The sequence below is a fragment of the Betta splendens genome, chromosome 24 (assembly GCF_900634795.4).
Source record: "Betta splendens chromosome 24, fBetSpl5.4, whole genome shotgun sequence".
NCBI classification, from domain to species: Eukaryota; Metazoa; Chordata; class Actinopteri; order Anabantiformes; family Osphronemidae; genus Betta; species Betta splendens.
Genome location: NC_040901.2, coordinates 5412471 through 5437226, shown reverse-complemented (window position 1 = coordinate 5437226; position 24756 = coordinate 5412471). Strand labels below are relative to the sequence as shown.

At 44.4% G+C, this 24756-nt stretch overlaps 1 protein-coding gene across 9 annotated transcripts in view; it reads left to right on the top strand.

Annotated features, from left to right (window-relative positions):
• Positions 1-24756, top strand: part of LOC114849279 (hormonally up-regulated neu tumor-associated kinase) — a 65928-nt gene that overhangs the window by 9585 nt on the left and 31587 nt on the right. For 4 of the 9 annotated variants that reach the window (XM_029140519.3, XM_055506117.1, XM_055506116.1 and 1 more), the window contains exons 5-6: positions 1455-1515; positions 13543-13636. The exons of 1 other annotated variant lie outside the window; for it this stretch is intronic. The gene's annotated coding sequence lies outside the window, so the exon portion shown is untranslated. The remainder of the gene's footprint in view (positions 1-1454; positions 1516-13542; positions 13637-24756) is intronic. 4 more of the 9 variants (XM_055506115.1, XM_029140521.3, XM_055506112.1 and 1 more) reach the window with 2 other exon arrangements.

The following is a 24756-nucleotide window of genomic DNA, read 5'->3' as shown; positions in this document are numbered from 1 at the left end:
GCCAGTCTCTCACCCTCCACCACTGACCAGACGCCCCCTGGGGGCCGCACAAAAGCGGAAGGAAGCAGATGAAACTGTCCCTTTCACAGTGAAGTCTCACCTTTTTGCGTTTACATTACCACATTTTAAGGCGAAACCCTCCAGCAGCTGCCGGACAGTGAGGTTTCGTGACACGGCGCTGCTCGCGCACTCCACTTTATGGCGTCTGCGAAGAAAATCCCACACGTTCACAAGCGCGCATGGAAAGGATTAGCCCCGTGGACGCCACGCTGGGTGCCATGTCTCATCAGGTGTGATGTTATGGGGGCCCAAATCCGCGCGTGCTTCCGGACACGCCGGGCGACGGGCCCTGAGGGTTGACGGCGCAGGTCGCGAGCGCACGCTGTGCGTGTCAAGCGGGCCCCCTTCTACCTGGGTGTGGAGACGCGGCTAGCTTGATGTGCAGGCTGGTGTGAAGAGCCGGTGACACGCACGGGCGGAAAGGCCAGCGGAGCATGTGTGAGGTGCTGGCATATTTGCGCTGGTAATAGGCTGTTTGTGCTGGTGTGTGAGGCTGTGTGTTTGTGCAGCTAATGGGGGTTTAATTTGATAAGCGGCTGACGGATTTGTCAGCGCTCGGCCGGGATGGAGCGAACCGGGCTTTGTATATTTTGGGTAAACATGTAGAAATTCATTCCAGGTTTCTCTCTCTTCCTCCAACCGCCTGCATGTATGTTCTATTAGTTCAACAGAGATGACAAAGGTTTGGGGTGTTTTTCATTAGTTTGGAAAATACAAAAGTTTGTAAAAATTCACATTCATCTACCACCATTTTTAAACTCCATCAATTGACTTGCTGTTTTTTTTTTTAAATCTGCGAAGGTGACTTGAGGTAGAAAAGGACACATATGGAGTTGGGGGTGGGGATGAAGGGACTGTAATGTAGTCACAACAGAGAGTTCAGAGCCAAAGGAAGCAGGGGTTTCGCTCCTTCCTAAACAGGATGAGACCACACACGTCACACTCTATACTTTATACGTGTAGATCGGACAGGTTTGCAGTTGGATCCAGTTTGTTTTGTTGATCTTGTTGGTCGTTCTTTTCACGAAGATTCTTTCTGTTCTTTTTCGTGCAAAGCACAGCATTTCCTGAGGCACATGTTCTATGAATGGTCCTACTGTATTCCTCTTATCTTTCTACTCCTTCTGGTCCTCTTCCTCCTCATCTCGACCAGGAAGTAAACAGAGATAGCCTGTGTTATTTTACTCGCCTGCTTGTGTATAGACACACAGAGATACACATGCACTGTTTTTACTGCATATTTCAAGATTTCCACACACTCTCTGTTTGTTTCTTTGTGTCTCGCACCTACTCACTTTTACTTTTGCTGGCTTGGTTCAGCCATTTGTTTTGTGTGTGTGTGTGTGTGTGTGTGTGTGTGATCATTTGTATATGTGTTTATGGTGTTATTCCAGGTGTTTTGTCAGGAGTGCTGCATGTGCATCAGATGGAGACCGGAGGGTAAAGAGAGAGAGAGTAAGTAGAGGTACCATCCTTCATCACCATTCATGTGGGGGCAAATGTGTGAAGAAAGAGAGAGAGATAAAAGAACATATCTGCTGAGGAAGTGAGGGTTTTTTAGCTCCATGGACACACAGTGATGCTTTGATATATTATATGGAGAAGCAGAGGGGGACAGGAGCCAGACCCGGAGTGTGTGTGTGCATGCGTGTGTGTGTGTGTGTGGTGGAAGTAGTGTGTAAACACTCTCCTCCTCCCCGCTGAGCTGTCCCGCTAAAGGCTCAGTGCCAGAAGGTGCCCTCTCACTGCCTTGACCACACTGAGCAGCCAGAAATCCTCTGATCTCGGTGTGCATGCCTTTTTCAGTGAACATACCACGGCGCCTTAGTGTGCATCTCTAACAACTCGGTGGCAACACACCAGTGTCCATGATGGAGGTACAGAAAAATAGGCTTCTTAGGTTTTGATTATGACAAATAGACACTAGTTTAGCTTTGACAAAAACAATCACAACAACCTTGGACAACATACGAGATGTCTAGTAAACCACATTAAAACTCTGTTCTATCACAAGCGTTGTGGAAGGCTATTATTAGGTCGCTACCCGTGCTAGCTAGTAAAGGTTCTATTTACAACCCTGCGTGTTTATGTGAACAGGAAGTGCTTTTATACAGTTGGATCTGGTAAAGTTTCTTGCAACTTGGTGCCATCTGGCAATATGCAGCAATGTGTCATTTACAAGGACATGCACATTCTTGGTGGATTATTCTGCACACAAAGCCGTAGTCAATAATAGTAATGTGTCATAATATGCGTTAAGATGCTGTTTTGTGCTCGATGACTTGATTATCATTGTTTAATTCTCGTGTCTGTCACTTCAAACCCGTACCACAAGGCTATTCTTTGATACTTTTAGAAACCTGTGATAATATTTTCAGGAACAGAATGTGAATGAATAATGTTTTCTGTAGAGCAAAGGGTTCAGGTTGCTGTTGTTTTTTTTGTGTGTGCGTGTGGGACCGACTGGTACAGAACAACGATAGCCCATAATGGCTTTTGTGAAATCTTGTCAACATAAGTTAAGGGCATCTACTGTAGCAAACAGCATCAATGAATGTAATGTACTGTAGCATGGCTCCAGATGCGATGTAGAAACATGCCCATATTTCAAGTGTGGATATGGGTATGGGTGTGTCATGGGCCACTGCTCTCATAAAAGCACCACAATCGGCAAAGCTGCCAGGCAAACGTTAGTCAGAGTGGCCTCAGAGGATAACAGATTATGAAGGACTGTGAATATTAAAAGCAGTGTGTCATCTTTTATTTGAAGAGGCAGCGTGCTGTAGGTCGGTTGGCCCCGTGGACCCTTTCGACCTCTAACCTAAGTGACACCATTTGCTGCTCAGGCTGTCGCTTCTGGTGACCCTGTAGGACTTTAGCTGTGTACTACCACACATGGAGACACAGGAATGTGAGCTAAAAATGCCCTCCAGGTGTAGGCTGTGTAACCAACGTCAAAAAGTATTTTAAAGCCAGGTTGCTCCACCTTAACAAAGACTCTGTATGCCATAATTCAAGCTGTGAGGTGTTATACATACTGTACTGTATAGCCTCACTGATCACACACTGATAGCGTCCCTTAACACTGTGTATGCACACACAGGCACCAGCCTTATTTGCTGTGAAACCCTGCACTCACTTCCACCTTGAGAAGGATGAAAGGAGTTCAGGGAGCGGGAGATCGGCTTCCCGCTGTGTGCGAGTGTGAGCCTGAGTGAGTGTGTGGGAGTGTAACACATCTTTGGAGCCCCTATCTCCTGTCTTTGCGGTTCCAGCATAAGCACATTACAAATTCACACATCCCCTTACCAATACCCCCATACTCCTGCCCTCTATCACTTTACATCTGATACAATCACAACACGGCTACAAAGAGGCTGCTAGGCAGGGGGCACTGGTCTCTGAGTGTACAGTGTGAGTCTGTGTGTGCGTGCGTGTCACTGGGTCTATTCATGAGGCAGGATGCGGGTTTTGGCGCTTGGTGAAATGGTGAGAAATTCTTTCAACCTCAAAGACCCTAAACACATCAGTAGGCCCTTCATCTGCCTATTTTAGGCTGCTTAAAACACAGGAACCCTAAACCCTCTGAGAGGGGAAGCGACATTTCATTATTGCAACCTCCTCCTTTTCCTTTTCTCAAATCAAAGGAGAGCATAACATAGTTACCTTATTAAGTAATGAAAGAAGTCTGACAACATACAGTATACATGATAAAACTTTAAAAAGACTACATGCAATTGATGACATGTGCAGGAGCTGATGGAGAGACCACCATTTCCTTTACCTTCATACGAGTATTTGGTACCTTTTCATTCACACTGCACATAAAATAGTCACATGCCCACAGAGGCCTGATTGACACACAGTTCACATATTAACACAGAAACAGACGGGTTTGTTACACACCCAGCGGTTCACACGTGCCCACAGAACCACCCACACACCTATAGGCAGTGTCTGTGACTGTGCGAGATTGACACACAGTTAAGTTTTACAGGTGCGCTGAAGCGGATAATTAGCCTGTTAGCTGTGACTAATGAAATCTCCACTGCTGTGCCCTCGACTGCTGCCGGGGCAGAGGCCACTTTCCTGTTTGGATAGGCAGTGCTTTAAAGCACGGCGGAGAGGAGCCGAGAGCGTGCGTGTGTGTACGAGTGTGTTTTCTGCCAAATACAAGATCAGGAAGAATAGGAAACATGGGTGAACATTTAAGTTTAGCCCACAAATGTTTTTTGTGGCACAGTGCATATGCTACAGGAGGTTTTTTATGCTATTATTTTATAATTGCTTACATTCAACTTAAGTATTTTATATGTGACATAAGAAATCACAAGGAATTAGGAATCATTTACTATAAGAATAACGAAATTCTTACTGATCAATTTGATGCTTTAGTTGTCATATATGGTCTTCTATCAAGACATTGACACTGGCTACACAGCGTCAGTTCAATGAACAAAGACACCTGAATGTAAATCTTGAACACTGTTCACACAACTTGATCAAACAGACCTGCACACATACACACTCACACACACACAACAGAGCTGATGAGATGCTGCATACAGCTCACCTCTGACCCTCGTGCCACTTCAGGAAATGGAATGTGTGCGCGCGCACACACACGCACGCACGCACGCACGCACGCGCACACACACACACACACACACACACACACACACACACACACACACACACACACACACACACACACACACACACACACACTCCCAACCAACTGCTGATAGAGCAGATCACTGCAGCCTGACGAAGGAAGCTGATTGATGACTGGCTGAAAGAGTAGTCGGCAGCATGTTAGTGGACATTAATCCTGACCTGCGACCTCTGACCTTTGACACTGGACAGTGGCGTGCTACAAGGATAAGCGTGCTTTCACAAATCTGTCAGATACATGTAGTTTCTTTTTATTTTGTAACTAATTCAACACTGATATGTTGTGATCTTGAGTTTCTATAAATTTCCCTTTTCTTTATTTAGAAAATACTTTGCTATAATTTGATTTATTTTAAACACATAACCACTGTTTACTGCCCGCATGGGAATGAACGGTAGAAAATGGACAGATGGATGGATAGAAGACAAAGATCCAAGGATTGTTGTTCTGTGATCTGGTGTAAGTTGGCTGATATTGCACCGTGGGGGCTCAGCTCTGGCTCTTGTACGGCCACTTTAAGGTGGTATTGTGTGTTAAAGGTCCGTGTCCAAGTGGATGTAATGAGCTAACAAGATGTTGCCTCCGAGGTGGCTTGTGTGTGTGTTCTTATGTCACCAACTAATGTGGTTTCTGCTTTAGTCATTACTGGTGTCACCTCAGCATCTACTGACTGAGACTTTAGTATTTGGTTTTGCAGCTCACACTGTTGTGTGGATTATAGTCTTTTTTACCGAGCTCTCTGTGATGGAGAAGAAAACTTTTACTGTCTTTGTTCTTGGATGGAGCCTTGAGGCGATGAACTTCAAACTACTGTAGCTGGTGATTTTTTTTCTTATTCCTGCTAACACACACTTACAAAACTGCTGAAAACCTTCTGTTGTCACGAACTTATACTTTCAGAGGAGAGCGGGCTGCGTTATACTGGTTCTGAAAATGAAAGTAAACGCTTTTGTTCTGTTTTATAAATACTGTAAGATAATAGTGTGTGACCTACGGATGAAGGAATAGAGGCCAAAACAAAAGAACTAAGGACAAACCAAAGAGGCCGCCATGATGATGATGATGATGATGATGATGGGGTTTTACAATGTAAAGTTTTTGATGGGAATTTCAGCTGGAGGACTAAAGGAACAAAGCAGATGTGTGTGTGTGTGTGTGTGTGTGTGTGTGTGTGTGTGTGTGTGTGTGTGTGTGTGTGTGTGTGTGTGTGTGTGTGTATGCAGAGAGCCTCAGATGTGTGCGCATGAGAGACAACTTTCAGATGTCTTTCTGCTGTTCTGTCTCTGAGGAACAGTAATTGTGATCCATGCTCTGTTAAAATCTTCATCCCACTAGGATCAGCAAGAAGACATGACACATGCACACAACTGCTGGATCTTTGCTGCAGTGAATAGAAGAAGACATCACCCACACATATATGAATGCTGTCACTTATGCTGACCTTACACTCTACCCATTCTGCTAATCTTCACTACCTGCACTACAGTACGTCTAATGTTTCTTTTTCAAGTGACAGAAGATCCATTTGTCTCATTATGCGTTTTACTCAGCAGTGCTGACACTGGCCTCAAGGGGGAGCTCTCTCACATATTGAATGTTGGGGTGAAGAATCTGCTTTTCCCCATTCATGAAATGTGCTTTAAAAAATAAGACTAACATTACGAAGTAAAACAGGATGTGCGTCTATACAAATGTTTTTTATATTGTACATTTTACAGTGTAACTTTATTTTACCTTATTAACAAAAAACATTAAACTCTTAAGAAACTTGATTGCAAACGCTCAAAGATTGTAAAATCATATAAGAATGTGCAGTGGAGGACCTTGGAAAAAAAACATGACTCCAGTTTAAAACAAAAAACTATTGACTATAGCTTCACATTTGGCACAAAGATTATCAGGGGCTTTTGACCCAGAATAATTGTTTTTTTTGGAGTTCCAAAATATGTATTTGTCATGGACCTGGCCAATACTACAAATGGGCATCTAAACAATGGCACGTCAAGATTTGCTGTAATTCCATTATCCCATCGAATTAGCTTTTTGTTGATATTAAAATCCGCTTTACTTTTACCTGTCTGTCTTCCACTTATTGAAAACTCATTGCTAAAACTGCTCAAGCAGAGCATTACATTTGAACACAGTTATGTATTATTATCAATTTTGCATGTTTATCTTTGTAATGTAAGCTGTTAGAAACTACAATCAGCACCTTGGGTGTTAATCTTGTCAGTCTTGTCCAATGTGCCTGTATTTACAAAGATTTCTCTCATTTTAGCCTAATTTTTTGCCTAAATAAACCGGGGTGGTGATTCGCAGACTTGATGACTGCTAAATGTGGTTTAAAGTTTTAGTTTTGAATAGTGCAATAAAAAGTGGAGCTATTTAAGGCCAATCTCAATTCTTTCTGTTAATTAAATTCAACAGAGAGCCGACTGCCTTTGAAGAGAGGCTGTTAAAATGTTTGGGATATTTCCTCTGCATTTGCCTTCAAAAATAACCAAACCCCGAGACCACAGGGAACATAAAATTTCACCCTCGAGCAACTTGAAAACTTTTTGAAGAGACATAGAAGGAAACAATCAAGATAAATCTGAAACCCAACAGGCTAAAGGCACACATACACACACAATCATTGCTTGGCAGCGTAGTGAGGCCAGTGCCAACGAGCTGCATTTCATGTTTTATATTCATGTATACAGGGTAACCATGAGGAGAGAAAATAAACCAAATGCTATTCGGACTGTCAGCACATTTCAGCATGTTCCTTTCCAGCGAGGAAACAATTAACAGATTCAACATATTACCGATTTTAGGAAGGCAGGAGAATGACTTAATAGTTATTGTTTCATGTGGTTCAGCCAGAGCGATGATTTCCACTCTGTAGCTGAGTCCACGTCAAATCTGTTTATTCTGGGGCTTTGTTTCCCAAGAATTAAACAATGTCTCCGTGTGCATTTCTCTGCATGCATCAGCACCTTGAGCACGGATAGATCCTTCTGTCACCAGGAAAAGCTGAAGGATTAGTTATTGGATGATGAGAACTTTATGCATTTATGCATTTACTCACTTTTTTCATGAGCGTATGATAATGAAATTGATCTGGTCTGCTTGGGTTTAGTCAATGAACTCTTATCTGATCTCTTGTTAATCTGCTAGTTAGTTTTTACAGTATTAGTGTGTGTTTAGAGAAAGCGTTGAGCCTTGTTAGCCTGTTTGGCTGTGACAAGCTGATGTGCCCCCACCCATCCACCTTGAGGAGCTCTGTGTGTTTTAATGTATAAGGATAGGCTCTTATAGGTCTGTAAGGGCTTGTGGTTTTGTGTGTGTTTGTTTGTGTATGACACTTGTTGATGGAAAATGCAGGTTTTACTCCAAGGAAGAAAAATCAAATATTGACCTTTCACCCACTGTGTTTAGTCACAGTACTACAAAGATACAGTGTCGGGCTGAAAAACAATGTGACACACACACCTGCCAGATGCACTTGTTGAAATTTAGTAGCCATTCAAAAAAACTAACTTTAACATTACTTATAACAGTACAGTATGATGGAAACAATCTGGGATAGATTTCTGTAGAATTAATAGTAAACATTGTGTTTTATTCATGCAGATTTTTTCCTTTTCTTACAATTCTTTATTTAATATATTGAAATATCTGAACTTAAAAACCTGGAATCGTAAAGACATGACTGGCATTGCTGTGAGCAGGGAGTGAACGGCCATGCCTCGGTTTGCTGTCTCGCTTTTGGACACTTGATGGATGCAGTTTGCCTGTGAAGCGCTCAGCTCTACCTATCAGTTTGACAGGACGGGCTCGGGACCAGTAGTGTGCTCCCCAAGCGGTGACGTTGCTTTCAGAGGTATTTAATGATAATGTTTGGTTATCTGAACAGCCCTGTATCTGGAAAATATGTCTCTGCTGTGTTTCACGTGACTGACAACCTGACTTCAACCACAGTGTTTAGTTGTATTTCAGTTTTATTTCGCACGTCAAGTGGCAGGACTCCTCTCTAAACCATGTGTAAGCTACAGAACCTTTGTGAAAGTGAGGACATGCATTGATTTGTGACTGGGTTTATGAATGGCCTGTGACATCATCACAGTCAGAGTTGGACTTTATAGTAAATCTGGTTATTAAACCAATCATACTGAACGTTCACCCACCCACGTTTGGAAACAAACCCTTTTCACACAAAGAGAAATGAAAGACTGAGGGAAAGCCCCGCATACCACCCACAGTCTCACAGGACCCTCGTCTTTGGAGCTAACCTAATTGGTTTTCAAAATAAAATAGTAAAAGTCACAAAATACTTACCTCTGTTACCCACACAGCAGGTTCTCATTTCTTTCGTTTTATTCTCCTATTTCCTGCATTTTCTAATTCTATTTTTATGACACAGTTAGTGTGTCTACTGTTGAATGGAAATGGGACGTGTCACTTGAAACATAGACAAAGTCCACGTAATAGCTCAAAAAGCCTGTAAAGGTTCATGAGACTCTTCCATTTTCACTTTCCTGGGACCGCCGTTTATATTAAAATAGTCACAACCCCCCCCTGAGTGTATAATCTATGTCAACAGAAGTAGCATATTAAAGAGTTTGACCCCTTTCATCGAACGTTCTGCTGGATGCAGCTTCAACCTATGACTATTTTCCTGGCCTCAACCCCACAATCTGTTTGCAATGGGGCAGCGAAAGCCACTAAAACAGTTGGAAAAAGGCGTCCGGTGCTGTCGGTGACAGCGGTGACCTAAGCCGCGGCTCAGCACTCGGAACGAGCCACAGGCTCTTTCTGTCACCGGTTGGTCTCCGTGCGACATTTGCAGCCAGGGCCTCTTTCAAGTCCTGGGCCGAGAGGAAAGTTGAAATAGAGTCCGTATATCATCTGAACGCCATTAAATGCAGCTTGTAAGCCCTGAAAATGTGTGAGTGGTAGGATATTTAAGCAGAAGTGAAAGGAATGTCACATCATCGTATCAGGGAGGCCAACCAGGCTTTTACTGTTACTGACGTATTAGCCAGTAGCGATGAGCATTGTAACACTTTATGGCAGACAATCCTGTCCCTGTTGATGTAATTAACACACACGTACCATCACCAACGCACTGGGCCACGGCATGTAAAAGGCACGTCTCCTCCCAGCGTTGCTGAGAATAAGCAGATTATTTTATCTGGAGATAGCAGCCGCTGTGGACGTGGTGGCGATGGAGCGGCCTCCCCACGTCTCTATCGCTCTGCCTCTCGCCGACCTGTCCTTCCCGGTCTCTCCCGTGATAGGAATTTTCATGAAATGTTTTAAAGTTAGTGCACATGCCGTGTGGAGTTGTACAGGAGAGTGTCTATGAGTGTGGATAATGGGGTAAAGGCAGAGAATATGATGGCATCAGCATCTGAGGGTTCACACGCTGCCTGTCAAATCTTTTTTTTTTGAGGACAGTCCCTTTAGAATGATGATGTGGTCACTGGGTAAAGGGAGAATATCTGGTTAGATGCCTGAGGGTAACATAAATCTGCAGGTCCAAACAGTTAAAGTATAAAAGACATATAAAACTGAGTGACTCATCAAGGTCAGAAGTTTAGAGACACAGAAGGTCCCACACATGTAAAGCTCTAAAAAGGCTTCTGGTGAAGTGAGGTGATAGACTGGATTTAAATTAATGTTCCTGTTCCTATTGTTCTTTTCATCTTTCTCTCAGTGACTTTTAAGTTTACCCTCAACTGTAAAGTACAGTAACGTGATTATATTGTTTTTTTAACAGCAATCCAATTATTCATCAGTCATATCTATAGATTTACAGATTTGATTGACAGTATGCTGCTACCGACAATCTTGTTAATGAGATACGTTAATATTCAAATGGTTAATTAAAGTCATTTAATAATAATGTAATTGAACATCGGGCTTGTGCAGAACAAGGCATATGCAGTACATTTGGATGTTAGTGTTTTTCATGCAGTAGTTTCATGCTTTGCACATTTTGTTTTTGTCTCTCCTCGAGCGTCGATGGGAAACGCTCACACACACACACACACACACTCCTCGATGGGAGGAGTTAAATCCACAGTAATAAAGAGGCTTATTATCAAATTTATGAGGGCTGGAGTCGCCGAGCCCCATCATTCTGCTGCTATGAGACAAGTAGTGAAAGAAAGCCTCCTGGCAAGATTGAGAGCGAGGGGAGGATGAAATGGAGATGAAGCCAGAATGGAACCGTGTGATAAGTTAATCGCACTGTCGGTATTAGTGGTTTCAGCTCTTTCTCTTGCTGTGTAATTCTGTATTTTCCTTCCTTACACCCCCAAAACACACACAGTAAACTACCCTTTCCTCAGTGTGTTTTCCTTAGACACTGATACTTCCCACTTCAAAGGGCAGAAATAAGCGTTTGCCATGTAAATATGGCCCACATGTATTCATTCACACACACACACTCCTCTGTGGCTTTCTCCCTGTGGTCTCCCCATCCTGCCTCTGTCTCCTTGCTGAGCCTCAGAGGAACAGAGGAACTGAGTCAAAGATGAACCCTATCACAGCTACCGCATTCACACACACACACACGCGGCACACATCGGCACGTGCAACAAAACACTTTGGTTGTAGCTACACCAGAGTTCAAGAAAACAACTTAAGAAGTCACTCTGGCTTCTGAGGAAGGTTGTTCACCCACAGCCGCCGCTGACGGGAAGGAAGGAAGGAAGGAGCTCGTGCATATGGATGATATGTCTCCACAAACTCTATTTAGTGGGCTCATACATATAAAATCCCAACTAAAGACTTGACTGCTTGTCAGTCGTAGCACGACTGAGTCAAAGCCACCAACTCGTATTTTTTTGCTCAGATGTTCTGAGTCTTAGTAGACACTGTAGACGTGTGACTGTCTTTGTGTCAGACAACACTTATGCTCATGGCTGCTATCAGACCATGTCCTGGACCCCGAGGCCGCGACAGAGACACATGACAGAGACCCTGTTCGTCTTTTCTCACCCTCTCCAGCACTTAGAGCCTGATAACAGCATGCAGGTCCGCCGCTTAGCGACATGCGATATGACAAGCGCACTTTGTGGAGGGGGCTCAGGCTCCGGCAGTGGCAAAATAACTAACAAAAGGCTGCATATTACTCTGAGGATATAAAGGCTGTTTATGTGTCTGGAAATGAGGGTAGGAATAAAACAAGGGAACCCACATGAGGCGGGGTCGAGGGCGTTTATGGCTATTTGTGATGCTGTAATGCTAAAGAATGTGTCCTGTCAGAATGTCTTTCTCTGGTAAAGCTGACTCATGCCTCATCCTTCACCTGTTCTATTTCATGGACCTGGTACTTGATGCTGAGCACTGTTGTTTATCTTTATTTACGCCTCAGTCGATGCTCCGCTGGCTTGATTTGAATGAGGAGGCAATTATAAATATGATAAAAGTGAAAAGTCACTCTTTCTCGTCTTGTGATGGGAAATGCTGTGTTTGACCTTGAGTCTCATTCATAGGCCCACTTACTGGCGCAACCATGTGGGTGTTATCTGATGAACAGCTGATGGTGCTTATGGCAGAGTTTTCCTTTGCCTTTCCTGCACACTGTAAATCTCACTAATAAGGCCCGGGTGCCTGGCAGGCCCCCTCCACCTAACCGTCAGGTGATAAATAACTGTGGCCTCACTCACAGGACAGTGGCCGGACACAGCCAAGGGACTACAAAGGGGAAAAAAAGAGTAATCCTGGAAGTTTGGGCTCTAAATTCTTTTCACAAAATTCTAGAGAGGAACGTCATGAAGCAGATAAACATGCGTATTTGTCTTTGTGTGTCATTAAAAGGTCAGAAATAGGATAAATCCTGGCGCAGATTCTGCCTCTGTTCAAGCTTGTGTGTGTTGTTTTAATGAAACTCTGGTTAGTTTCTGCGCGTTTCAATGGAAACGACTGATTGCCCAGTGGAGACGAGCGTCTGCGGGAATGTCCTCACCCCCGCAAGCCCATTAATTACGCACACACACTTATCACTTATCTTCTCTTCGTATGAAGGTGGAAATGATACGCAAACATCTTGTAGAATACGGAGGAGGAGAGGGGGGCGATAGCGAGATGGAGGGGAAGCAATAGATACTGTAGAGGGAGGGAGTGGGGGGCGGGGGGTAAAGTCTGTGAGATAACGGCGAGGGAAGGGTTTAGAATTAGGGAGCTGCTGAGTTGCTGTTATAAATGACTTTCAGGGTGAGAGGAAGTGGCAGGAGGTCAGCATCATAACCTCTGATCCCAACTCGCACATTGTTTTTAGCCTCTGGCTGCTTTCTTACTTATCTGGCACAAAAAATAACCACGTTTGACAGTAGTTCAAAGTGTTTTGATGATTTCTTAGAACTTTCTAAAACTAGATCAAGGAGACAAATGACTCCGGAGAAACATTTTTCCACTGCTTTCCAAAGTTGCTTGTCTGCTTGCAGGCCATTTCCATGACCACTTTCCATAAAGTGGTCATGTTATGCTTTTCATGCTGTGATGTTGGGCGCCGTGTTACACACAGTCAGATGTGTTTAGATGCTGGCTGCAAGTGAAAAGCTCAGGTATTATTCTGCCAGTTCAGGAGCTCAAATGAGCCTTTTCGTCTCGGTGCCAGAACGTGTTATTATCTGTCTCATTGTAACATATTTGCAGATTTTAAGTTCGAACATCATATAATCGTGTATCTGGGGCCACAGAATGAAGCAAGAAACTAAAATAAGCATAATGTGGCTTAAACTTGTAATACATATTGCATATATTTTTCTTTCAACAGAAAATCTGACAATCGGGGTGTTTTATTTCTCTCACAGGTAAAAAATGTGTGTAAGTGCGATGAGGTCTACTGACAGAGGAAGTTTTGGTGTGAAGGTTGAGCCCATGGTCCATCTCCAGTTTCCTGGTCTGGTCAGTAACCATGCAGTCGCTTTGCCCCATAAAGAATGCATTAGCCCCTTGCACGTCCCCCTACATGACACAGAGGGAGGGTTTTATTAAATTACGTATGATTCCTGTGTTTTTGTTATCACGCACCATAAAGCTGACTGTAAATAGTCAAGACGTCATGTGGAATGTTATGCACTTTTGAAATGGATGGTTCGAAGCAACCAAAGCATCACATACTGTACAGTCGGATATTGCTCATGTATTGTATGTACAGTATGTATGATATACATACAAACTAACCGCGTTGTTAGTTATATATATATATATATATATATATATATATAAAATTAACAACACGGTTACGTCTATGTGAAAGTAAATACCTAATTCAAATATAGTTTTTTAAGTTTTTTAAGAATATCCCACCTCCTTTAAAGGACAGTTTTAGATTTTCATAATAGCACCAGGAATTACAATGTTTACATCATAAACCAGGTTGGTATGCAGCGGTTCTTCCACAAATAACAAATCTGGCGTGTGTTGATTTTATATTAAGTTTAGACAATATCTGTAAAAGTTGTGATGTACCACACACACACGCGCACACACACACGCACACACGCGCGCACACACACGCGCACACACACAGATGTATGTGTGAATAATAAGGTGTTAATTCCGGTGGCGTTGCCGACATGCTGTCATTCCTTCGACACACTCACACACCAACACACAGCCCTTGTTAGTCCTCCTCTCATTTCCTCTGCTGTCTTGCCCTCGCTGTCCTTTTAAATGTGTACCTGATTTGGCCTTTCCTGCCGCAGCCTCTGATGGCTTTATATGAAACAGTTGCCGCTTCATGCAAGCACTTGTGCTCTCATGGTTGTGGGGAAACTCATTGATAGATATGTACACACTGCATCTGCTCTGACTTGTGATCATCTGGGAAGGGTTTTTTAACCCTAACTGCCTCAGTATTGGCGTGTGGGACACAGGGTGTTCGTCTTCACTGGTGCCAATGTGTGTTTCCTGCGCTCTCACATACAGATGTCTAGGATTTGGGGCCTTTTCCTTTCATCACCTTCTCTCCCAAGCTGATGACCACAGATAAGGCTTCACGCTGGCTCATTCCGTCTTTCCCCCCGCTCTTTCATCCCCCTCCTCCCACGCTCTCTGCCTTCACGATAAAGCTACGTGTGTGGATGTTTACCTCTAGATATCCTTATTTTGACTGCTTGCGCGCCCCTGTGCCGCGGTGCTGGTGTGTGTGTCTCTAGGGGAGGCTGCTGACAGACGTGGACAACAGGGCAACAAAAGCACAAAGAGCTCTGACCTGGGGGTAAGAGGAGTCCTGTGTACTAGTGTGCGTGTCTGTAGTTGTTTATAGAATTAATGGGCTGCCTCTGAGTAGAACTCTTTTGATCCCGCCGCTACACCTCAGATAGCACCTTTGGAAACTAGGAAGTGTTAGCACAAAGGCTTTGCCCTCTGAACTTGAGACACCTTAGAGCTTTGGTCAGCGTGGACTTCATCCTGAGCAGCCACACGCACACAAATAGACGTTTTTTCAGGCATGTTGTGTTTATGATGTCAATCTCTTCATTGAAACGTTTCACAGGCGACACATATAGCACAGCTTTGATAGCCACAAAGCATCTGCTCCGCGTGTGTGCCTACCGGGTGGTTATGCACTATATGTGCATATATGCGCCAACTTGGCAAATAGGTCTGTGCGTTTTATTACTTTCTGTCTTTACATCTGTTGGATGTGTGCGACGGTATATTTAGTGTTAACATGGCTGCGTCTGAAATTAGCCCCACCGTGGCGAAGCTAATTCTAGGAACTACCGGCTAAAATAAGGTCCACATAAAACACATTCTCCGGTTTTGCGCTCGCCTGGCCCTCTCTCTGATCACTCTCCTGTAACCTGCTAATCACAAGCAGCACGCTGGTCGCAGCGCGCTATGTTTAGTGTTTACAAGGCCTGAAAGCAGCCCTGTTTAGACGCGCTGCGCTCATATAGGACGCATGCAGGCACACGCACATTTTGGAGCATATGCATCCTTGCATGCAGCCCACATACACGCAGCGCGCCGACCGCCCGTCTCCGTCCTCGGTCGCAGGACGGTGCCTTTATTCATACGCCGCAGACATCTGCAGCTTGATGCGCACATCTCAGAGTAAAGCATCATTTTAATTTCTATTTAAAAATGTCACGAGTGATTGGATCAGAGTGGGGTTTGTTTGTTATAGGTTCTAGATTCTAAATTGTCTAAAAATGACTCCAGCCTTTTAGCTTCGGGACTTTCTCCAACGACTGCCTGTTGCAGTACCAACTACTTCTGACTCCCCTCTGCTCTCCCCACTCTGAGGGGCCCTGTGGCGTTACAGAGCATGACGCCTATAGCAGTCAAGGGAGTTGTAGCCGTGGTCCTAAATTAAATACAACTCACGGTCATGGCCACACACACTGACAGTGTACTAGCTGTGCTTACATCACAAAGCGCAGGCATACATGACATGCACGCATACTCTACAAACACACAAATCGCTTGTGTTTTACTCTGCTTTGTTTTGGTGAAAGTCCACTGGATTTAATGGTCAGCTCTCAGAGGCCAGCGTGTGTGGGATCCAAGCACAGTGGAATTATGGGAGATGAGGTCAAAAGCCAAGGCCAGGAATATCATGCGTTGTGCATTGTGTACGACTGCCTTGTGTGTGTTGGAGGGGTGATGAAGCGATCTCATCGGGGAGGCAGCTCTGCACGGATCATCAGGCGTGTGATGGAAGGTGTTCACAAGGAATTTAGATTAGCACTGAGAGAAAACAAATGAGGGGAAAGGCGGCGGGGGGAGGGAGGTGGTTTAAAGCGACCTGAGAAATATTCTCACCCCTGGAGAAACGAACATTCCCTTTCATTTTTATTTGAGCGTATAAAATTTATTTGAGTGTATAAAAAATCACATTAATGATGAGTTGGTGATGTCAAGTTATGTATGGAAGGAATGTGTGAAAGACAGATGTAGATGTTAAGTGAGACTGTAACTGTTAGTTTGCTTGAGGTCAATACCACATCACCAGGACCACCAGGTCAAAACTCACACTCAGCTTATTCTCAATTACAAACACAGGGCCCAGAGAGTGTGTGTGTGTGTGTGTGTGTGTGTGTGTGTGTGTGTGTGTGTGTGTGTGTGTGTGTGTAACAGCAGTGGGAGGTTACATGTACTGTACATCTATCGGTAGTACAGTGGAGAGCTCATGCTACATTGGCGTCCGACTGCCGTGTCCTTCCTAGCGGTGTCTCCTGCAGCGCAGTGGTCGTGGGAACCAAGCGCGCTCATTTGAGGCAACGCACTCACACAGGGAGTGAAATTTGACTTGATGTCTGTCGACGGTTTGTTTCTAACCATAAATTCAAGATTCACTACTTACATTTAAAATATTATTCAGTCCACTCATCAGATTTTAGATAAAAACCCATATAATGTCAGAGTGGGTAGTAGTTTCATATGCCCTGATGATAACACACACACATACATATATGTCAATACACAGACAACCACATGTAAACAAGCGCGAGCCGCATACATGCCTTAGCACATCGATACAATAAACAAGCAGCGGCCGTCACACAGCAACTGGCTACAGATGAAACCCATGAGGCCTCTATCTGTTCTATCTGTCCTTCTCCTGCATCCGTGAAGATCCCGGGTGGGATAGTTCCGCCTCGCTGCAGGTGTAAGTGTAAGCTCGGCCGTGAGGTTTGGAGACGTGAGCAGACCAAAGCAGAAGGAGAGAAAGATGTGGGGAGATTAGCGGCGTCCTTGGCGCCTGTCTGCGCTTCCAGTGAACTGGCGTGTCACCTGCATCCTGAGGGTGCTGACAGCGGAGGCTGTTGATGCTGCTCTGAGTTCTTTTGCTCTTTCTGTGATCTGGGACGCTTTGTCTGACTCTTGTCTCGCAGGAATGGATAAATGATGGTGGGGAAGGAAGTGCAGAAATAATCTTTGTGACTCTTGGCTTTGCACTTGCTACTGATTCAGGAAAACGCATTTCTCAGAGGGACGTAAGGAAAACCTGGAAATGTGGTACAAACGAACAGGTTTGTTTAAAATGCTCAAAGAAAAGAATCTGACAGAATGTGGAGTGGACTCATATGTTATGTTCAACTGCAAATGCATTGTGTGTGTGTGTGTGTGTGTGTGTGTGGTGTGTGTGTGTGTGTGTGTGTGTGTGTGTGTGTGTGTGTGTGTGTGTGTGTGTGTGTGTGTGTGTGTGTGGTGTGTGTGTGTGTGTGTGTGTGTGTGTGTGTGTGTGTGTGTGTGTGTGTGTGTGTGTGTGTGTGTGTGTGTGTGTGTGTGTGTGTGTGTGTGTGTCTAGGTGACGCACAGATGGTTTTCCCATATCTGTTTTACAGCCTTTTGCTGTGTAACCCTGACCAGTGTCTAACCATCTGTCCTGCTCTCTGGATGCCTGTAATAACCAGCTCTTTGCCCTCCCCCACCTCGGACCCTCTCCGCTGTCCTCACATTACTGACCCCAAAGAAAAGTAGTTAACGCAAGGAAGACATTTCTGCCCGGCAGTCGGTCATGTTAGGTCCAGTATCACATCCTTCAGTCATACATATTGTATATTTAGGTATGACTTCTCACACAGAGATCATTCATAGGCTCCTATGGACACAAACACACACACTAATGTGCTTAGAAGCATTTGGAGGTGGTCCATTTTATTTCACTCACACCTTCACACCTGTGAGGCAAACAGCAGTTTGCACAAACATATGCTTTATGTACAGTAATGGAGACAAAGGCCTTCATTCACAAGCGCTCGGTTAAATGAGTTGGGCAAGGCTGCAGCTGTAGGGAGGCACCCGTGGGTCCCTGAGAATAGATAAAGCATTTGAAGGACAGGGTTGGCTGCTCGTGAGTTGCAGCCGAGGCCCGATGTCTTTGAAACGTTGCAAGTCCGTGCACTTGTTTGTGTTTCGACGCTGACCGGTTTGAGTGCAATGCAGTGCTTTAACTGTCCTGCAGCAGCACCACGCTAGCACACAAGAGGTGAAAGCAGGATGTGGATCAGCATATGTCCACTTGTAGTAAATGCTAATGCTGTAATTTCAACCAGCTGAATAAAAAGATTATTGTTGCCAAACACTACAGCCTATTAAAGATCAAAACTTAGAGGTGCGTTGCTTGGTGACCCGCTAAATAGAGTGTCTGGACCTGCAAGTGTTTCCTTGCTGGGTGTCGAGTTGCATTGTCTGAACTCCACTCAGGATACATTACATGCTGTACATGCATACAGTACATACAGTGTGTGTGTGTGTTGTGACTCTAAACACAACTGTGTGTATCTTCAGAACTAAATTTAGAACCAAATTCAGTATCAGCTACAGTATATCACAAGTTTCTCCAAATGCTTTTATATTAATACTGTAGATTTCAATGCATAGTTATCATCTATATCTTTCCTTTTATATGAATTCATATACTCTACTCACAGGATGCTGATTGGCCACATGTTTATGTATTTTCCACAGATTGCAGGGTGGATGTTTTGTTGTTTTAAACTGCTGTGGAAATTCAACCTCTTCCTCGCTGATAAACCAAGTCAAAATACGCTTGTTTAGGCTTCACAGGGATTACACGGGTTAGCTAGGATGTGTCAAGGTGGAAAATGCATTATTAATTCATTTTAAGTAGATTTGACAAGGTTATTTTGGGCGTGAAGGTGGACTTTGCTTATAAGTTATACATTTTTAAATTAGTCATGTTCCATCTTAGAACCTGCACTCAGGCAGTGCAGGGGTTGGGTGCAGTAGTGTCACAGCAGGGGGGCTGTAGGGTTAATTAGGAGTATCAAAGACTAATCCCTGTCCAGGGTCATCGGAAAAAAGGGAAAGGTCATAGCAACATCTGGCTCAACACGGTGATAATGAGTTCTTACTGAAAACTTGTGTGTGTCGGGTGAAGGGACAGAAATTAGAGAAATAGTTTTGAAAATATTTTATGAATGAGCCTAAAAACCTTATGAATGCTCATTTAATCCACAGTCAAACCCTTTTGGAGTCAAACTGTGTCCCCAGCCTCCGTGTGTGTATTTGCTCAGGTCAAATGGGAGCAGATGGAAGATTATTGTTGATTAGCCGGTGATCACTATTATTGATCGGTGGTTACAGTGAAAAGGCTTTACTGTATTCATCTGAGGCACAAACACAGCGGAGGAGCTACTGTAGCCCACAGGGGACACGCTGCTCAGTGGGTGAAAGGAGTGTGTGTGACCGTTGGACAAGGACAGGGATTAACAACACACACACAGACAAACACATTCACAAAGATGCACTGGGGTGTAATGAACAAAACAACACATTCAATAAACAGCCATCAGGTGAGATGCTCGCTAATAGCAAAGTTCACCCACTTCAACCTCTGAGGCTACAATACATACATACAGAAGCGCATGAAGGCTTAGGGAGTGGTGTTTGAAGCTGTCACCTGTCATCACACCCATGTGTCTGCGCTGAGGTCCGTGTCTCAGCTCCGTACTGTAAACCAGCCAGTACTACAGGGGGACTGTCGTTACTGCAGGTTTTCTCTTAGCATCTGAAAACATGCGTTTGGTGTTTGTCTGAAATCTCCACAGTTTGTGTTAACTTGCCCCAGCCTTGAGACTATGAAATTACTGAGACTGTGACTTATATTTTGTGCTTTTCGTCGCCTGCTGATACGCCTCAACTCCAAAACAAAAAGGCCTCCGCTTTTAGTTTTTATGGCAGCGGGATTGCTTTTGTCAGTAATTAGTGCATTGTGAAGGGAACTGGAGATTGAGGGCTAAAAAAATAGAGTTTAAGGGTACACCTAATTTTGAATAAAGAAAATGTTAAGGTGATCTTTCCTCCTGACGCTTGCTTGGCTATTGGTCACAATCTGAAGAAGCTGAGGGAACTGACACATTATAGTATTGTGAGGTGAAGCCTTTAAAATTCCTCCACAATTGTTATCGGTGGCAGCACGGGCTGCTTATTATTGACCAGGGGCCAGTGTGATTGACAGCTCTACCTGGGTGGTAGGAGGCAGTGACAGCTCTGTCACTGTGGAAACAAACGCAGCGGGCTGGACAGCCAATCAGAGCAGGAGGACGGCCCCGGGGATTAATCCAACACATGCTGAAGATTTCCTTAAGATCCGAGCACACATAAACACATATTCCACTCTCACACACACACATGTATGTGCTGTGCTTCTTTGTAGTATATATGGGTGTGTATGCGGTTGAGTTCATGTGTGTGTTCTCCCCGCATGGTGTGGTCTTCCATCGACGCCGCTGCTGACGTAGTCGTCATGGGAAAATGCTCTGTGGACCTACACACACACACACACACACACACACACACACACACACCAGGGAACAGGGGTCAGCCTGTATTAAAACCAAATAAACCGAGCGCTCCACGCCAGCAGGCCACCGCAGACAAGACAAGCAGACAGGAAACACGGGGTGGACGGAGGAAACGTGTGAACATGTGAATATGTGTGAATATGTGGCGAGATTGGGGGACGTCAGAAGGAATTGTCGTTCATGTTGCAGGGCACCGGTGTATCACTGTGTCCCACCTGCAAAGCTGCTGTTTTAAACCTCATCTCCAGTCTTGCTGGTTCTGTTCCTTTTTCCTTTTTCTCTGTTTGTCTTTCTTCCCTTTTGGAAACATCTCATCGCTTATCTTTTTTTCCTCCATTCATCCCCTCATCTGTCTCTCTCCCTCTCTTTCTCTCTCTCTCTCCCCAGTCACCATAAATCGCTCTCTTGTTGGCCGTTGAAGTGTGAGGAATGGCAGTTCTGATGCTTTCTCACAGCTGCTACGGGCTTTTCCCAGGTTCACCTCGCTGCACTGCCCTCTGTGGTCGCGGCATTCAGGCCTACAGGCAAAATATACAATATATGAAAAGAGTTTTATATATTTGAACTGCTTTGATGTGTGATTGATCCAGCTGAACACCCCAACCAGTGAACACACACTGTAGTGAATATGGGATCAGGCAGAGCTAGTTGTATTTATTCTACTTTGTCTGTTTCTTTTTATTATAGCAGTGTTTTTTGCACAACATGTAGAGCTATAATAATTAGTTTTGCATAGAATGCCTGGACTACAAGTAAGTAAATCTACCATTCAACACCTCTCTCTGTCTTTCTGTGTGTAACATAACTGTCTAACTACTGAAGACTTGTCTACAACCTGCACATTACGTTGTTGAGCTTCCACGTGTGAACAGGTTGCAGATGTCCTCCCTAGAGTTTACAACTTGTGCCTGGGAGCGTGACTGTGTTGTTGTATGAAGATGCGGTGTCCTGTGTCAGCACAGGCTTGCTAATTATCCCCTCACCATTCCCCACCTCGCAGCAGACTTGCTAACCCCTCCTGACACACACACACACACACACACACACACACACACACACACACACACACACACACACACACACACACACATGCCCCAGCCCATTCCAGATGAGTTCCAAATATGGCCACGCCACGTCCACAGAGCACAGAATGATCTAACACTCGTCATGGGACTTGTCCGACACCGCTGCCGATACGGGCTACACAAACAACCCTTCCTGCAAAATGTTCAGGACCTTTGTTAGTTAAATCATAAACATGATTCTGATTATCGCTATGAAAGACTACATGTTCTGATATGAGCGTTATCGCTCAAACTGCACAGAAGAGAGCGGATCAAATCCTTATTATCACCTACAGGGGTAAACAGTGCGTGACCTCTCTCTTTCTCACCCCATCCCTCTTTCCCACTCCCTCCATGCTCCCTCACCCCGCCACCTCCATCTCCCCTCCCTCTCATCTCCTTGCTGCCACTCCCTCCTCGAGCTCCTCCCTCTCTCCTCACCGCCGGTCGAGTGAATAGTGATCATGTCTGGCGTTTCATCAGCTCTTTGCACTTCTCTCCTCTATTAAGATTGATGGGCTGCTGGGCTATAAATGAGCGAGACCTGGATTGGACCACGGTCAGGCAAGGGCTACGTCCACACCAACCCACACTCACAAGCACCTTCCCTATTAGCAGCAGAATGTAGGAGCTGAGGCCCAAACAGGGGAGTGGGTCCTATTTATGTTCGTCGACATCGAATCATACACACATGGAATATATACAAACACACACAGACACGAACCTGTCACTCACCTCCAACTGCGTCTGCTGTTGATCAGTCACAAGCGTCGCAACTGACAGCTTGTTGATTAACCTTCATATTGTTTGTCATGTAACGATTAATGTCATTTCAAAATAAAACACACAAGTTATTTACAAACAGAAAATTCTTTATTTCCTCTAAATGGCTTATAAAATGTGCTACATTATAGGTGTCCATTCAGTTAGTTAAAGGTCTTTTCATTGGTACCACTGCTTATCGGGTGTTGAGGCCGAGTGTGAAGTTCCCAAATAGACCTTAGGCCTTAAAACTGTCTGTCTGTGTTGCCAGGGACGAGCCTGGGATCACACGGTTAAAGAAGTGATAGACGTTATGTTCTTTCTTTTTGGCTCGAGTTTTAGGACTCATCAGAACGAGCTGTTACACACGTCCAGACGTCGTGCGTGTGACACGGAGTCACAGGAGACGCTGGCGTCCTCCTTGTTGACATGGAAAGATTACAGGAAAATATTGTGTCACAATGCTTCTTCAACACCCCCCCTCATAGATCTGGGTTCACGGAGTGTGTAACCGGGCGGTACTCAGAATCACGAGCTGCGGAATGGAGCGTAAATCAGCTCAGTGGGGGGAGATTTGATGACAAAGATTTAACAGCTGTAAATGACACCCCGCGCCTCAGATTCTTGCAACTGTCATCAAATACCCAGTAGGCCATTAACAGGTCACGCAGGCGTAGCATCAGCACACACTGACCTTCCTCTTGTCACCAGCTGGAGCTTGCAGGAGGACAGGTGCACTTCCTGGAACTGGAGCAGAATAGTCCAATAGTTACTTTTTATTTGCTGCCATAGTAGTTCCCTATATTCAATTCTTGTTAAGGCATTTCCTGAAAGTCCCTTTGTCTGCAGGAAACTGATTCTTTTTTTAATGTGGCGACTGTTGACCACCATTTGTAATCCTGCTCCGCGCCTTTTTCTGCCTTTGACGGCGGCACGCTTCTTTGCCAGACGCTTTCCTTTGCTGTCGCCGCCCGGCATGACCTCACCTGTGGGACTCCTGGGTCTTTATGCGCAGGCACATGCGTCCGGCCGCAGCTCCCCTCCGAGCACGGCCGACCGCGTGGCCGCGCCGTCGCTGTGTATGTTAATGCCCGCTCCGATCACACGGCGCGCTGAAACCGCATAACCGGCCTCTATGCAAATCCTAGCGTCTGCGTTGAGCGCTCAGGGCAGCCAGCTCTCAGGGGAAAGATATGGTAAATAGGCTCATTACACATATGTGCATGTGAGCATGATTGCATGGGTGTTGATGTAGTGTGTTAGCATAAAGAGGCAGTACGTTCCCTCATTCAGGTTTCTCTCTTGTCCCGTACAGTATGTCTGTATTCGTTAGCCTGAGCTGGCATCGCTGCATATCCACACATGCTAGAATGAGGACTGGTGTCTCTCAGCTCTGACTCAGTGTCACAGAGCTTTGGGAATATTCAGTGACATGATGAGATGCTTTGGCAGAACTGCTATGTGTGTATTTATGCATGGCTATATGATCTGCTTACTCTGCTTATATTAGATATGACAAGAAAAGATGATGCATTTAAAATTGCTATTAATGTGACACTGATGACACATGAAAATATTATTTTTATATAACATTTCAATACAGTGGAAATAAAAAGTGTGTTGGTAGTTTGAGTATAATTTCTATTTTCTTTCTGTGACTTAAACTTGTGTTTCAGATAAATTAGGTTGTGAAAAAAACCCAATAATGTTGGTTATTGGTTTAGCTGTCTGTTTACTTATTGCATCAATAATTATGCGTGGTTCTTCCTAACTAGACGTTGATGATTAGAATTAATTTTAATTTTACAACAGTCCTTATTGTGAATATTTTGAATAGTTTTTCTCTTTTCTCATTTTAATGCCAATTCCAGCCATACAAATATTTCACACTTTGTTTTGAAAAGTGCTGCTA